The sequence below is a fragment of the Pongo abelii genome, chromosome 3, assembly GCF_028885655.2.
Source record: "Pongo abelii isolate AG06213 chromosome 3, NHGRI_mPonAbe1-v2.0_pri, whole genome shotgun sequence".
In the NCBI taxonomy this organism is placed as follows: Eukaryota; Metazoa; Chordata; class Mammalia; order Primates; family Hominidae; genus Pongo; species Pongo abelii.
Window position 1 is genome coordinate 159968880 of NC_071988.2, and position 16562 is coordinate 159985441.

General features: G+C 36.7%; 1 long non-coding RNA gene across 1 annotated transcript in view; it reads right to left on the reverse strand.

Moving 5' to 3' along the window:
- LOC103890507 (uncharacterized) overlaps positions 1–16562 on the reverse strand; it is a 50196-nt gene that overhangs the window by 30289 nt on the left and 3345 nt on the right. Inside the window, exon 3 of the long non-coding RNA XR_008524283.1 lies at positions 13230–13285. This is a non-coding gene — a long non-coding RNA (uncharacterized LOC103890507). The remainder of the gene's footprint in view (positions 1–13229; positions 13286–16562) is intronic.

The following is a 16562-nucleotide window of genomic DNA, read 5'->3' on the forward strand; positions in this document are numbered from 1 at the left end:
AATTTTTTCTAGTGTATGCTTTCTTCTTTTTGACTCTGCTACTAATAACCCTCCTTACTTTCTAGTTGCTGTAGGGGAGAAAAAATAATTTTCCCTACCATTCGTATTTCTCATGTGGGACTCTCTCTAACAAAAGATACATTAATAGCAGGAAAATAAACAAGTTTATTAACATGTATATTTTTATATGAGACAGCTAGGAAATGAGTAATTCTCTAGAGTAGATCTCAAAGAAAAGCATTTAAACTTCAGGCTTACATACCATTGTTCTCTGAAACAAAGAAAGAAGGATGTGGGGAAAGGCCTGGTTATGATATGACCTGGAAAAGCACCTTAAACAAAGATAAGGTTTGTTATGCAGATTTAAGTCAATATCTTCTCCAATTACTCATCTCTCTCTTCAGGGTGCAGAGAGGGAGACACCCTTACAAATAGAGATTTTCATTATAGATGTCAATTTCTCTTACAAAGGATCAACTTTTCAGAGCTGCTTCTATGTCTGCAGTTTCTCAAAATGATATGCCAAAGAGGCATATTTTAGGATTGTATATACTGGTCTCCTACAATCATATTTTGGGATGATGTGAGCCCCATCACTGCCTGTGAACTATTCATTTTGTAACCACCCAACTGGTTCTTCTTGCCTGCTGCCCAGATAAAGCTGATTTATCAAGAGAAGGGAAATACAAGACAGAGTTTAATACACATAGAGCCAGCTAAACAAGAGACAAGAGTTTTATTATTACTCAAAGCAGCCTCCCGAAAATTTGGAGGCTAGGGTTTTTTAAAGCTAATTTATGAGGGTTGAAGCTGTTCTCTTGCACTGAGTAAGTTCTTGGGTGGGGACAAGACCAGATGAGCCAGTTCACCAGTCTAGGTGGCGCCAGCTGATCCGTCAGAATGTACTTCCTAAGAAATACCACAAACACCAAGCTTAGGTTTTACAATAGTAATGTTGTCTGTAGGAGCAACTGGGGAGGTTGGTGATCTTGTGGCCTCTGGCTGCATGACTCCTGAGCCGTAATTTCTAATCTTGTGGCTAATTTGTTAGTTTTTCAAAGGCAGTCTGGTTCCCAGGCCAGGAGGGATTTTGTGTCAGGAGAAACTGTTGTCATCTTTGTTTCAAAGTTAAAGTATAAATGAAATTCCTCCAAAAGTTAGCTTGGCCTACTCCCAGGAATGAACAAGGGCAGCTTAGAAGCTAAAAGCAAGATGAAGTTGGGTAGGTCAGATCTCTTTCACTGTCATAATTTTCTCACTGTTATAATTTTTGCAAAGGCAGGTGTAATTTATTATAGAACTCACCATACTACGTCATAATTCTTTCTACATTTGCTATCAGACTTTGAGGATCTCAAGAGCAGATATCTTATTCAACTTTTCATGCCTCTTGTACATTAGCTTACCAGGTACTGAACATCAATCACAAATTTTTTTAATGAATTATTGTGTGCTTATTTTTTCTTTTGGGCTTAAATGCATGTTAAATTTTAATAATTACGTTGGTATTAGCTACATTTAACAGCATTTACAGCATTGTTTTGTTGTGGCCCTACTTCTTTTTCCTATTCTACTGATATTTAGTTGAACAATTACGTAGGAGACCAGAATATGCCACCCTGAAATATGGCTGCCTAGCATAAGGATTATTTTGAGCTGGTTATTTGAAGGTACTACAGATACATGAGAAGCCCTAAAAATAGAATAGAGGTTACCCTTTTGTAAAGGGAAATGTACAGTTATAAAGAAAATCTCCAGTGGTAAGGTTGTCTTCCTCTCTGTACCAGGAGCGAGTGACTTTAAATCATTAGAGATTCTTATCAATAGACAAGGCACTGACTTAAATCTGCATAACAAACCTTACCCTTGTTTTCCTTGTTTTCCATGTTTTCCCTGGTTACCGCCACATTACTGGTCCTCCAACTCTCTTTTTTCTTTTTTTCAGTAGAGGACGATATTTAAGCCTGAACTAAGCCCACATCTTTGAGATTGACTAATTTCTCTGAATATCTAGAATGAATGTCTATCTAAGGAATAAATGTTAATAAACTTCTATTTGTTTTTCTCCTCTTAATCTATCTTTTGTTACTGGAGGGACTAGTTAAGAACTCAGAAAAAGTAGAGAAAAAATTATTTTCTACCTTTACAACAAGCAGAATTTATTCAGCAGATTGGTGTTACGTGCGTACGGGTGAAGAGACCACCAAACAGGCTTTGTGTGTGCAATAAAGCTTTTTAATCACCTGGGTGCAGGCGGGCTGTGTCCAAAAAAAGGAGTCAGCAAAGGCAGATAGGGGTGGGGCAGTTTTATAGGATGTGGGTAGGTAGTGAAAAATTACAGTTAAAGAAGGTTGTTCACTTGCGGGCAGGGGCGGGAGTCACAAGGTGCTTGGTGGGGAGCTTCTGAGACTCATTTTCCAGGAGAAGGAATGTCACAAGGTCAATTGATCAGTTAGGGTGGGGCAGGAACAAATCACAATGGTGGAATGTCATCAGTTAAGGCAGGAACTGACTATTTTTACTTCTTCTGTGGTTCTTCAGTTGTTTCAGGCCATCTGGCTGTATACGTGCAGGCTTGGGCTCAGAGGCCTGACAATTGGTTTTTATTTGGCATACAATTTAAAAATATCAGCAGGAAAAGATTGTGTGTGTGTGTGTGTGTGTGTGTGTGTGTGCCTGTGTGTGTGTGTTCATGTATATGGGGTGGAGGTGGAAGAGGCAAGATTACATAACCAACCATTTAAGGCTCTAAGTTTCTTTTTAATCTATAAGATAAATAAGTGCCAGAATAAAGTATCCTAGAACATACTGAAGATTTCATGCCAAGATCCCTAGTCCCAGAAAGCTATTTAGAAATGATACTTTGAAGTAAATCAATGGAAAATTCAAGGAAATGAAAGGCCTGCCCTTCAAAAAATCCAACATCAATCAGTACTACTGCTAGGTATTCTTTATTTTCCTCCTTACATATTGTACATACAGGAAAAGAGTAAAAATTATTTAATTTTCTATAACTTCAGCCACTTATTCTCATGCTATTGCTTTTCAAATGTTTACATATTTGAATGAAAACACAGTAACTCCTCCACCTGTCTTTAAAACAAAGGTGGTTATACACCTGGTCTGCAGGGGCAGAGGGAAAGTGTGGAACTTAATATTAAATGTTCATCCATAATTTTCACTTTGCTTCAGACCTTGATGAGGATTCAAGATGGCCTCTTGCTTTGTTTGGTTTTGAGGTCTTCATGCTAGCGTGCAATTGTGTAAGAGCAATTTACCGTGACTCACCTTTCTTTTTTTTTTTGGCACAAAAAATAAACAGTTTTTCTGTGGTGCTCAATAGCACTCAAATGTGCCAGGGAAAAGACCTCTTTTTTAAAAAAATGAAATAAAACATATGGAAGGAAACTAAGAACTCTTGTCAAAATTATTCCACTGTGAAATTAGTTACATTCCACAAGAAAATATAATCATGCCAAGGGTTCTTTTCTTCAGTGACTCTCACATAAACTACAGCAGGAAAAAAAAATCTGGTGTTCAGCTTCATAAGCTGTCGGTGCCATTGGCTACCTAAACCCATTCATATTTGATTATTTTCAGTCCACTGCCATTTCTATACAGCCCTGGTGGATATTTCCTTGGTTCATTAAATAAAACATTCCTATCAGCCTATTATTGTGTTGCTACTGTCCTTGCTATAATTAACACAGCAACAGATTTAAAAAATAATACTTAAAATAACTGGTGTAGAATTCACTTCTAAACAAAATACACATAAAAAAGATCATCCAACAGGGAGCTGCCAAATGTACTGTAAACTGGAAGAGTTTCAGCATCCTTTAAACACTCGGCAAGAAGCTAACTGAACCACATCTCTGCTGTCAGCAGAGCATGAAACTCTGAGATTTGTTTCAGTTTCCATCTAGTCTCTGCCAGTTAAAACTAAAGACTTCCACAGGGTAAATACCTATTCCATTTTTACTGGCATTGCCTACTTTCTCTTTGATAATCTTTATGTTTCCCTCTCAGGAATGCTTGAGCCCTTTATGAATGTGACATTTTGCAAAGCACTGTGGTCTAATAAACTTTCCCAAATTTCCTCATCATCCTCATCTCCACAAAGCCTTTCTTATATGCACACAGTTGTGAGTGGCTCTATGCAAAGAAAATCTAATAGACCCTATTCTTTTTCCTATAAGAATATATCATGGAGAACACACACACTCATACACATACCCAGTACTTAGAGAGAGAGAGAGAGCTAAATGCAAACAGTAAGCTCTGCTCAAAATCCTCCATTGGATTCTCGTTTCTTATCAAATCAAATACAATTTTCTCAGCTTGTCACTCAAAGACTTCTACAATATGAGCCTAATATGAGACTTCTACAATATGAGATAATATGGAAATTATCTTTCCAGCCGACAATTTACCAATCTCCTGAGTGTATCTCCTGTTCCTAGTAAACTAGATTACTCACAGTTCCTGTGTTATATGGTGCTTTCCTATTATCTTATCCTGACCCCAGACAGGCAGAAAATCAGGGCTCTGGGGTCAACTAGTCTGGAGTGTGGGATGTTATATGCCTGGTTCAGGGGGAAAGGAGGGAGAGGAATAGAGAAGAGGTATCCCTTGTAATATTATCAATAGGCAGCTGCTGGGGCACTAGGAAGTGATTTGAGTCAGAGCAACTCTCAGAGTTGCTGATGAGAAAAGTCATGCAGACCATCCAAATAAGTTGTCAATTTAATGAGTGCTACAAAAATGAGGATTCCTTAATGAAGCCAGGAACACCGAGAGAGGACAGGACACATGCTTCAAACTGGAGAGTGTGAGATGCAGGCTAAAGCTCTGTAAATAAGAGTAGAAATGAAATGACTTTTCCTATTGTGACTGCTTCTTTGGGGTCTGGGGACAGAGAGTTATGGATGTGAACAGAACTGAATGCCACCTGGGCTCTTAGAATGATGGCATTCTTTCTGCATGGAACACCTTTATCCTCTGGTTCAAATCATATCAATTCTTTCAGACCCATTTCAAATATCACCTCTTCCATGAAACCTTTTTTTCTGTCCCTCAAAAGAAGCCATCCTTCCCTCATCTGCACTGTATCAGACATTGTTGATACTTCTTGACAGCCTTCCTTACTAGATTGTGTATTACATTCTTAAGTTTGTCTTATACCTTTACTGTATTATATGCACCTTAAGTTATGGATTTACTCTTTCTTAATATCAACTGTAGCAACTACATACTGTGACACATAACTGTTACTCAATAAATATTGTTAACATTTTTTAACTAACATCTGAGAACAGAGAATATTTGCATGACTTATGGAAAAAGAAAAGGGGCATCAGTATCCAAATATACCTCTGGATGTTCTCCCAATTGGCCAGTATCATTGGCATTACCATATGTTTTATAGAGATAACTAGATACATTCAGCTTATATTGAATATTTACTTATAATTCGTCATGAACCTAGTCAATCAATCTGAAAAATTTATCGTAATAAAAGTATTTACTATAATCTCAGGGCATACGAGGGATGCTGAATAAATATTACCACAAAAATATACAAATGTCCACTTTAATATTCTCTTCATTTGTTCTTCATACAACCAGGAGACATATCATACCACCTAAAAGTTGGACCCCAAAACTAATTTAGGTTATGCTTTGATTAAAATTTAGTTTGCTTTCATACTTGATTTAACAATCTTTTCTCACTATTCTGTTCTTTTGTTAAATATACCATGTTGGAAATATATATTTCTTATAAGCTCATAGTAAGATGTGTAGGAAAAATCTTACAGTATAAGGAATAAAATCCTTCTTAAATGTTTTCTGTATTAACAGGAAAATTGAGGTCAGATTCTCAATCAAGTATATTGGATATTATGTGATGCATTTTATGTTTTAATATTTATCTCAGTTTTCCTACTTATTTTCTTTTAATTTCTTGCTTAAAAAAATGGTATCTTAATCTTATAAGTCAGCCCCTTTATACATTTTTAATAATGCAGAATATAAATAATAACACATAAAATTAAAGTTATCTAATCTTATTTATACTTTAGTATCCTAAAGTCAAAATGTTACATAGAAGTATAGTATATTATTAAATGAAAAGGAAATGACTATTATAGTTGCATTTTTTTTGAAAATACAAAGATTTCAAAAGTAGATGGAGGTTTTAGGAAAAATCTGTCTAATTTGCTCCTAACACTAAGACAAATCTCCTAATTTGTTCCTAACACTAAGACAAGCCATTTATTCATTTTTCTCATTATTTAGAATTGTAAATTCACAATTTATAATTGTAGAAAATTTTGGAGTACAATATGATGTTATGATTCATGAATATAATGTGGAATAATTAAATCAAACTAGTTAAATCATCCATTTCCTCAAATACTTAACATTTTTTGGTAGTGAGAATGTTTGACATTTACTCTCAGCAATTTTGAAATGTAGAATACTCCATTATCAACTATTAATATATCCACCACACTGTGCAATAGATATTTAAAAAAACCCATATTGATCATCATTTCCCCATCCCTCAACCTCCATAACCACTTTCTAGTCTCTTCTATGTGTTCAACTCTTTTAAGATACCATATATAGTCGAGAACACGCAGTATTTGTCTTTCTGGGCCTGTCATATTTCAATTAGCGTAATGTTCTCCAATTGCATACATGCACATAACAACATTTCCTTCTTTCATAAGGCTGAAGAATATTCCATTGTGTATATAAACCACATTTTCCTTATCCATTTATCTGTTGATGGACAATTAGATTGATTCTATGACTTGGCTGCTTCAGTGAACATAGAAGTGCACACACCTCCTCAACAAACTTATTTCAAATCTTTGGGTAAATACCTAGAAATATGATTTTTGCCTCATATAATTCTCTTTTTAGTTTTTTTAAGGAATTTCCATATAGTTTTTCAAAATGGTTATACCAGTTTACGTTCCCAACAACAGTGTACAAGGGTTTCCTTTTCTCCACATTCTTACTTACCCTTGTTATTATTTATCTTTTTGATAATAGCCATTCTGACAGATGTGAGATGATATTTCATTCTGATTTTAATTTGCGCTTCCCTGATGATTAGTGATGTTGAGTATTTTTTCATATATCTGTTGGCCATTTGTATGTCTTCCTTTAAGAAGTGCTTATTTAGGCCCCTTGCCCATTTTTAAATTGGGCTTTTTGTCTTCTTGCTATTGAGTTGTTTGATCTCCTTATATATTTTGAATATTGACATTTTATCAGATATGGCTTGCAATTATTTTCTTCCAGTCCATAGGTTGTTTCCCTATATTGTTTCCTTTGCTGTGCAGAAGCTTCTTAGTTTGATATAACTCCATTTGTCTATTTTGCTTTTGTTGCATGTTCTTTTGGTGTCAAATCCAAAAAATCATTGCTAAGACAAATGTTGTATAGTTTTCCCCCTGTGTTTTGTCTAGTAGTTTTACAGTTTCTGGTCTTCAGTTTAAGTTTTTAATCCATTTTTAGTTCATTTATGCTGTGAGATAAGGGTCCAATATTGTTCATGTGGATATCTAGTTTTTTCACCACCATATGTTGAAGAGACTATCCTTTTTCCACCATGTATTATTGGCAGGTTTGTTGAAAATCAATCAACTGTGCATGCATTGGTTTATTTCTGGGCTCTCTTCAACCAGTCTGCTGGTTGATACGTCTTTTTTTTTCCTAGCATCATGCTGTTTTAATTACTAGAGAACTCCCTAGTATTGTTTAAAATCAGCTAGTGTGACACCTCCAGCTTTGTTCTTTTTGCTCATGATTGCCTTTGCTATTCAAGGTTTGTTGTCATTCTGTATGAATTTTAGCATTGTTTTTTTCTATTTCTATGAAAAATAAAATAGAAATTTTTACAGTAATTACATTGAATCTGTAAATCACTTTGGGTAGAATGAATATTTTAACAATATTAATTACTTCAATCCACAAACGTAGGATATCTTTCCATCTATTTGGGTCTTCTTCAATTTCTTTCATCAATGTTTTAAACTTTTCAGTGTACACATCTTTTACTTCCTTGATTAAATTTATTCCTAAGTATATTAATTTTTGTCACTATTATAAATGGGATTGTTTTCTTTCTTTTTCAGATAGTTTGTTATTAGCATTCAAAAATTTGACTAGTTTTTGCATGTTGATTTTTATATTTTACCACTTTAATGTATTTGTTCATTAATTCCAACAGGTTTTTTTTTTTTAATTTAGTCTGTAGGGTTTCCTATATATACGATTATGTCATCAGCAAACAGTGACTATTTTACTTCTTACTTTCCTAATTATATGTATTTTATTTTCGTCTCTTGTCTAATTGCTCTGGCAAGGACTTCCAATACTATGTTGAACGTAGTGCCAAGAATGAGCATCCTTGTCTTGTTCCAGATCTTAGAGGCAAGACTTTCACTTTTTCTCCATTAAGTATGATGTTAACTGTGGGCTTCTCCTACATGGCCTTTATTGTGTTGCGGTACTTTCCTTTTGTACCTAATTTGATGAGTGTTTTTATCATAAAAAAGATGTTGAATTTTATCAGATGCCTTTTCTATATCTAATGAGATGATTACATGGTGTTTTGGCCTTCATTCTGTTAATGTAATATATCATATTCATTGGCTTGAGTGTGTTGAGCCATTCTTGTATATCAGGGTTAAATCCCATTTGATCATAATGGATGGTCCTTTAAATATATTGTTCAATTTGGTTTGCTAACATTTTATTGAGGGTTTTTGCAATGATGTTCATCAAGGATACTGGCCTGCAATTTTCTTTTCTTGTAATGTCCTTGTCTGGCTCTGGTATCAGGGTAATGCTGACTTCATGAAGAGCTTGGAAATGTTCCCTCCTCTTCAGTTTTTTGGAAGAGTTTCAGAAGGATTGGTATTAGTTCTTCATTAAACATTTGGTAGAATTCAGCCATGTGGCCATCAGATCTTGTGATTTTCTTTGATGGAAGACTTTCTTATTACTGATACAATCTCCATACTTGTTATTTTCTGCTCAGATTTTCTATTTCTTTATGAATCAGTCTTGGTAGGTTATATGTGTCTAGGGATTTGTTTGTTTCTTCTAAATTATCAAATTTGTTGCATATAATTGTTTGTAATAGTCTCTGTTGATCCTTTGTATTTCTGTGGTATCAGCTGTAGTGTTTTCTTTTTCATATCTGATTTAATTTATTTGAGGCTTCTCTCATTTTTTTCTTAGTCTAGCCAAAGTTTTATCAATTTCGTTTATTTAAAAGAAAAAACAATTCTGGCTGGGCGCGGTGGCTCATGCCTGTAATCCCAGCACTTTGGGAGGCCAAGGTGGGAGGATCATGAGGTCGGGAGATTGAGACCATCCTGGCCAACATGGTGAAACCCCGTCTCTACTAAAAATACAAAGATTAGCTAGGCATGGTGGCTACTCGGGAGGCTGAGGCAGGAGAATTTCTTGAACCCGGGAAGCAGAGGTTGCAGTGAGCTGAGATCATGCCACTGCATTCCAGCCTGGTGAGATAGCAAGACTCTGTCAAAAAAAAAAAAACTTAGAAAAACTGGGTCAAAATTCATATGGAACCAAAAAGAGCCCAAATAGCCAAGGCAATCCTAAGCAAAAAGAACAAAGCTGGAGACATCATGTTAACTGACTTCAAACTGTATGACAAGGCAACAGTAACCAAAACAGCATGGTACTGGTACAAAAACAGGCACATAGACCAGAAGAACATATTAGAGATTCTAGAAAGAATGCCACACACATGCATCCATCCACAAAGCTGACCAAAACAAGCAGTGGAGAAAGGACTCCCTATTCAATAAATGCTGCTGGGATAACTGGCTAGTTATATGTGGAAGATTGAAAATGGACACCTTCCTTACACTATATACAAAAATCAACTCAAGATGGATTAAAGACTTAAATGTAATACTAAAACTATAAAACTTCTAGAAGATAACCTAGAAAATTTCATTCTGGGGCAAGGACCTGGCAATGATTTAATGATAAGGACACCAAAAGAAGTTGCAACAAAAATAAAAATTTGACAAATGAGACCTAATCAAATTAAAGAGCTTCTGCATAACAAAAGAAACTTATCAACAGAATAATTAGACAACCTATAAAATGGGAAAAAAATTTTGCAAACTATATTTCTGACACGGGTTTGATATCTAGAATCTATAAGGAACTTAAAGAAATTTACAAGCAGAAAAGAAACAACCTCATTAAAAAGTAGTCAAAAGACATAAACGGACACTTTTCAAAAGAAGACATACACGTGGCCAACAAGCATGTTAAAAAATTCTCAACATCAAAATTAGAGAAATGCAAATCCAAATCACAATGAGATACCATCTCACATCTGTCAGAATGTCTATTATAAAAAAGAAAAAAAATGACTGGGCATGGTGGCTCATGCCTGTAATCCCAGCACTTTGGGAGGCCGAGGTGGGCGGATCACGAGGTCAGGAGATCGAGACTGTCCTGGCTAATACTGTGAAACCCCGTCTCTACTAAAAATACAAAAAATTAGCTGGGCATGGTGGTGGGCACCTGTAGCCCCAGCTACCAGGAGGCTGAGGAAGGAGAATGGTGTGAACCCAGGAGGCAGAGCTTGCAGTGAGCCGAGATCGCACCACTGCCCTCTAGCCTGGGTGACAGAGCAAGACTCCATCTCAAAAAAAAAAGAAAAAATATAAGAGATGGTGGCGAGGGCGAGGTTGTGGAGAAAAGTGAACACTTATACACTGCTAGTAGGAGTGTAAACTAGCTCAGTCATTGTGGAAAGCAGTGTGGCCATTTCTCAAAGAACTTAAACCAGATTTACCATTTGACCCAGGAATCTCATTATTGGTTATATACCCAAAGGAATATAATTACTTCTGCTATAAAGGCACATGCATGCATATGTTCATCAGGGCAGTATTTACAATAGCAAAGACATGGAATCAATCTAAATTCCCATCAATGGTAGATTGGATAAAGAAAATCTCACACATATAAACTGTGGAATACTATGCAGCCATATAAAAGAAGGAGATCATTTTCTTTGCAGCAACATGGATGGAGCTGGACACCATTATTCTGAACAAACTAACACAGGAACAGAAAACCAAATACCGTATGTTCTAACTTATCAAGTGGGAACTAAAAAATTAGGACACACAGGTACAAATAGGGAAACAGCAGACACTGGGGCCTACTTGAGGTTGGAGGATAGGAAGAAAGAGAGGATTTTAAAAATACCTATCAGGTACTATACTTATTACCTGTGTGACTAAATAATCTGCACACTAAACTCCTGCGACATGCAGTTTACCTGTATAACAATCTACACATGTACTCCTAAACCTAAAAGTTAAAAAAGTTTAGTTTCATGGATGTATTGTTTTACTAGTCTCCATGTTATTTATTTCTTCTCTCCATGTTATTTATTTATTACAGCCTTCCTCATGCTAATTTTGAGCTTTGTTCTTCTTTTTCTAGTTTCTTGAGGTATAATATTCGGTTGTTTATTTGAGATCTTTCTGTTTTGCTTTAGTTTGTTTTGTTTTTTATCTAGATATTTATTGCTATAAACTTTCCTCTTATAACTGCTTTTCCTGTATCCCATAAATTTGGTTTTGTTTCCATTTTTGTTTATCTCAAGATATTTAAAATTTTTCTTTTAATTTTTTTGTTGACCCATTGATTGTTCTGGAGTATTTTGTTTAACTTCCACGTATTTTTAGTTTTTCCAAAATTCCTCTTACTGATTTTTAGTTTTAGGCTATTGTGGTCAAAAACGATACTCAATATAATTTCAGTCTTCTTGAATTTGTTGAGGCTGTTTTTGTGCCCTCACATGTGTTCTTTTCTGGAGAATGTTTTGTTTGTTCTTGAGAATAATACCTATTCTGTTGTTACCGCATGGACTGTTTCATATAGGTCTATTACATCCATTTAATTTAAAGTTTAATAATTTAACTAATATTTAGTTAACATTTTTCTGTTCAGATCGTCTTTTCATTGTTGAAAAAGAGGTATTGAAGTCTCTTTCTATTATTGTATTGCAATCTGTCTCTTTATTCAGATTTTTTACTATTTGTTTTATATATTTATGTGTGCTAATGTTGAATGAAGGTATTTTTACAATTGCTATATTCTCTAAGGATTTGGCTTATTTATCATTATATAATGCCCTTCTTTTGATGGTTTTTGACGTAAAGTCTGTTTTATTTGGTTGCTACCCTTGCTTTCTTGTGGTTTCTATTTACATGGAATATCTTTTGCCATCCCTTCACTTTTACTCTATGTGTGTCCTTAAAATTGAGGTGAGTCTCTTGTAGTCAGCATATAACTGGGTCCTGTTTCTTATTCATTCTGTCTCTCTTTCTTTGTATTGGAGAATTTAACTTATTTACATTTAAGATAATTATTGATAGGTAAGAACTTATTACTGCCATTTTCTTGTTTTCTGGTTGTTTTATTAAGAATTTGTTTCTTCCCAGCACTTTGGGAGGCCGGGGCAGGCGGATCACGAGGTCAGGAGATCAAGACCATCCTGGCTAACACAGTGAAACCCTGTCTCTACTAAAAATACAAAAAATTAGCCCGGTGTAGTGGCGGGCGCCTCTAGTCCCAGCTACTCGGGAGGCTGAGGCAGGAGAATGGCGTGAACCCGGGAGGCGGAGCTTGCAGTGAGCCGAGATTGTGCCGCTGCACTCCAGCCTGGGCGACAGAGCCAGACTCCATCTCAAAAAAAAAGAATTTGTTTCTTTCTCTCTTTCTGTCTTTCTTTGTGATTTGATGGTTTTCAATAGTAGTATGCTTTGAATATTTTCTAGTTTTGTTTTGTGCTTCTATTGAAGATTTTTGCTTTGTAATTACCATGAGGCCTACATGGAACATCTCATATGTATGACAGCCTATCTCAAGCTGGTAACAACTTAACTTTGATGGCTTAACTAACTTTGATACAACAATAGTACATTTTACTCCCTGTTTTCATTTAAACTCTTTGAATTTCTTTAATAACTCATTGGTAGCTACTGTTTTCAGCAGCCACCAGAGGCCCATACAGGAGAGCACCAGCAGGGGATCCACCTGCATGAGTCTCCTCTAGGTGGTCTCACTGTTAGGGATTGGATTGCAGGTGCAGTTTAATGACACAATCAGAATGCAATAGTTTAAAAGTTTTTCATACTCACATATCCTGGGGGGTACATAGCATGCTGTCTCTACTTAAACACACACAGGTCAGGGGCTGCAAGAAGAGAGGGACAGAAGGGACTTTTGGGTCAATTCCTTTATTGGACCTACAGAATTATCCAAATTTCCTGTGGAGAGCTTTAATCAGTAGGTTTAAAACAAATAGGCACTAATTTCAGGAGGTCATATTGTGAATAAGAGGTGATCACTTTAAGTTCCTGAGCAAATGTCTAAATGGTCCATTTAAAGGAAGTGGGAGAAAAGCAGGGAGCCTAGCCTGCTAGATGGGAGAGATGCTTCTATGTTTTTATATCTTGTCATTGACTAGAGCCATTCAAGTGGGATACAGTATTGGAAACAGGGTCAAGGTGGCCTAAACCCTGCTTCTAGTATTAATAAATTTATATTTTAAAAGCAATACTGAAGCAATATAAAATTATTAACATTCAATGCAATTTATCTCATGATGTCTTAGAATCATACTCAAAAGTAAGGCAATTGGAGTTGAGTGGTGGAGATCTATTGACTGTAAGGGAAGAGAGTAGTTGTGGTGGTTGTGTGTGGAGACACAAGGCAAGAGATTAGAGTGAAAAGTTGGAGATAGGTGGTAGAAAAAGACATCAGAGAGTGGGTAAGTCCTCTCCTCAGGGAGTTAAAGGGTTTAATGACATAGAATTGGTGCCTCTTGGGGAAAGCAATAATCTCCATTAATTTTAGTAACCTGTACCAGAATTCTCTTTAGGTATATAAGTGTGAGGGTATATATTTCACCAGAGAAGAAGTAGTATACCAGGATCACAGGATAAGCAGATAGTGAATTTAGAAGGATATGTAAAAATGTGCTGGGTCCATTTTCTGCCTTAGGAAAGGCAGTCTGTGAGCATCCCTTGGTGGAGGTTTAGTGTAAAGAGTGAAGTCATCTACAACATCGAGGTTTTGGGTTAGGATGATGTCATCTGAGGTAATGTCATCTCAGTGCAGAGATTTTGGGTCAGGTCAATGACATCTGGAATGTTTGACTGGGTATCCTTTTCAAGTGGGTACCCATTTGTGTTAATGTAGGACATAGTATTTAGCATAATTGGTTGAAACAATCATTTGCTGAAGGATTTGGATGTCTGATTGTAAACCAATAAAAGTACCCAAACCAGTAATAGTAATAAGACCAATAATCAATAGAATAATGTGCAGCTGCCCCTGACATGGTTTTGTTCAGGGTGAAAGTTTAGGTTTAAATGGGTTCCTGGTTATATGAATAGATACCTGGTCTGTGGGACAATCTATTGTAATGAATTCTAGGAGAATATGAGTCCTTCATCTGGCTTCCAGTGTTAGTGGGATGGGGGCAAGATTAAAAATGTATATAAAAGTAGTTAAGGCCTGGGACAAACTGGAGAACCTTAGTTTATTTGTTGTCTTGGAATTTGAAAAGTTTTTTGAGGGCATCATTGTGTCTCTCAATTAAAGCAGTTATTTGGGAGCTATCAAGGATGTGAAAGTTCTATTGAATGTCTTTTTCAAGAACCTAGCAAGATATATTTTAATAAGTGAAATTTGTGCTTTTTTTAAGTAGTAGTAATGCTTGTAACTTTGAAGGGAATAAGAAATATCCCAGCAAAGCCTTAGACTGTGGCCTCAGAACATACGGAGATTCGTAATTTTGATTTATTCTTTGGGTGTCTATAAATCAAGAAATTCCCAGAGGTTTTGTTTGGTTTGTCTTTGTTTTTTGCCTTAAAGGGTACAATTTTTAAGCAATGGCCTAACAGCTTATAATAAATATAAAGATGAAACCATTTGTTGACCAGGGCATGTAGTGCAAACACAATGGCCTGAAGTTTGGCTAAGTGCGTTGTTTCTTGGTCTCCATCATTTATTAGGGACTGATATGGTTTGAATGCTTGTCCCCTCCAAATCTCATGTTGAAATGTGATTCCCAATGTTGGAGGTGGGGCCTGGTGGAAGATGATTGTATCATGGGAGCAGATCCCTCATGAATAGCTTAGCATAATCCCCTTGGTAATGACTGAGTTCTCCCCCTAGTTAGTTCACATGAAATCTGGTTGTTTAAAAGAGTTTGGGACCTCCCCCTTGTCTCTCTTGCTCCTGCTCTCTCCATGTGACATTTTGGCTCCCCATCACCTCTGCCATTATTGTAAGCTTCCTGATGCCTCACCAGAGTAGATGCCAGCACCATGCTTAATGTACAGCCTCCAAAACCATGAACTAAAATAAAACCTCCTTTCTTTGTAAATTACCTAGCATCAGGTATTCCTTTATAGCAATGCAAAAATAGCCTAACACGGAAAATTGGTACCAGAAGCGGGATGTTACTATAAAGACAAGGAAAGATGTGTAAGTGGCTTTGGAATTGGGTAAGAGGCAGAGGTTACAAGAGTTTGGAGGGCTCAGAAGAAGACAGAAAGACGAATTAAAATGTGGAACTTTGGTTGTGACCAAAATGCTGATAGAAATATGGACAGTGAAGACCAGGCTGACAAGGTCTCAGATGGAAATGAGGAATTTATTGGGCATGTTATGCCCAACCCATGTTATGCCCTAGCAAAGAGCTTGGCTACATTGTGTTCACATCCTAGGGATCTGTGGAAGGCTGAACTTAAGAGTGATAACCTAGCATATCTGGTGGAAGAAATGTGTAAGCAACAAAGTGTTTAAGATGTGGCCTAGCTGTTTCTAACAGCCTACAATCAGATATAGTAATAAAGAAATGACTTAAAGTTGAAACATATTTAAAAGGGAAGCAGAGTGTAAAAGTCTGAAAAATTTGCAGCCTGGTCCTATGGTAACAAAAGAATGCAAGCAGGCTGTGGAGCAACCACTGGCTAGAGAGATTACCATGAGTAAAAAGGAGCCAAGTGCTAATATTCAAGATAATGGTAAAAAGGCCTCAAAGGCATTTCAGAAGCCTTCAGGATGGCTTCTGCCACCACAGATTCAGATGCCTAGGAGAATAACGGTTTCAGGGGCTAGGGCCAGGGCACTGCTGCCCTGCTTAGCCCCAGGACACAGCTCGCCTCATCCTGGCCACTCCAGCTCCAGCCTTGGCTCAAGGGAGCCCAAGTGTAGCTCAGAATGAAGCTCCAGAGGGTGCAAGCCATAAGCCTTGGCTGTTTCCACATGGTATTAAGTCTGCGGGTGCTCAGAATGCCCATGTGAAAGAGGTGCAGCAACTTCCCTCTAGGTTTCAAAGGATGTTTTGGAATGCCTGGGTGTCCAGGCAGAAGCATGCTGCAGGGGCATTCTCCACAGAGAATCCCTACTGTGGCAGTTCCCAGAGGGAAATGTGAGGTTAGAGTCCCCGCACAGAGTCC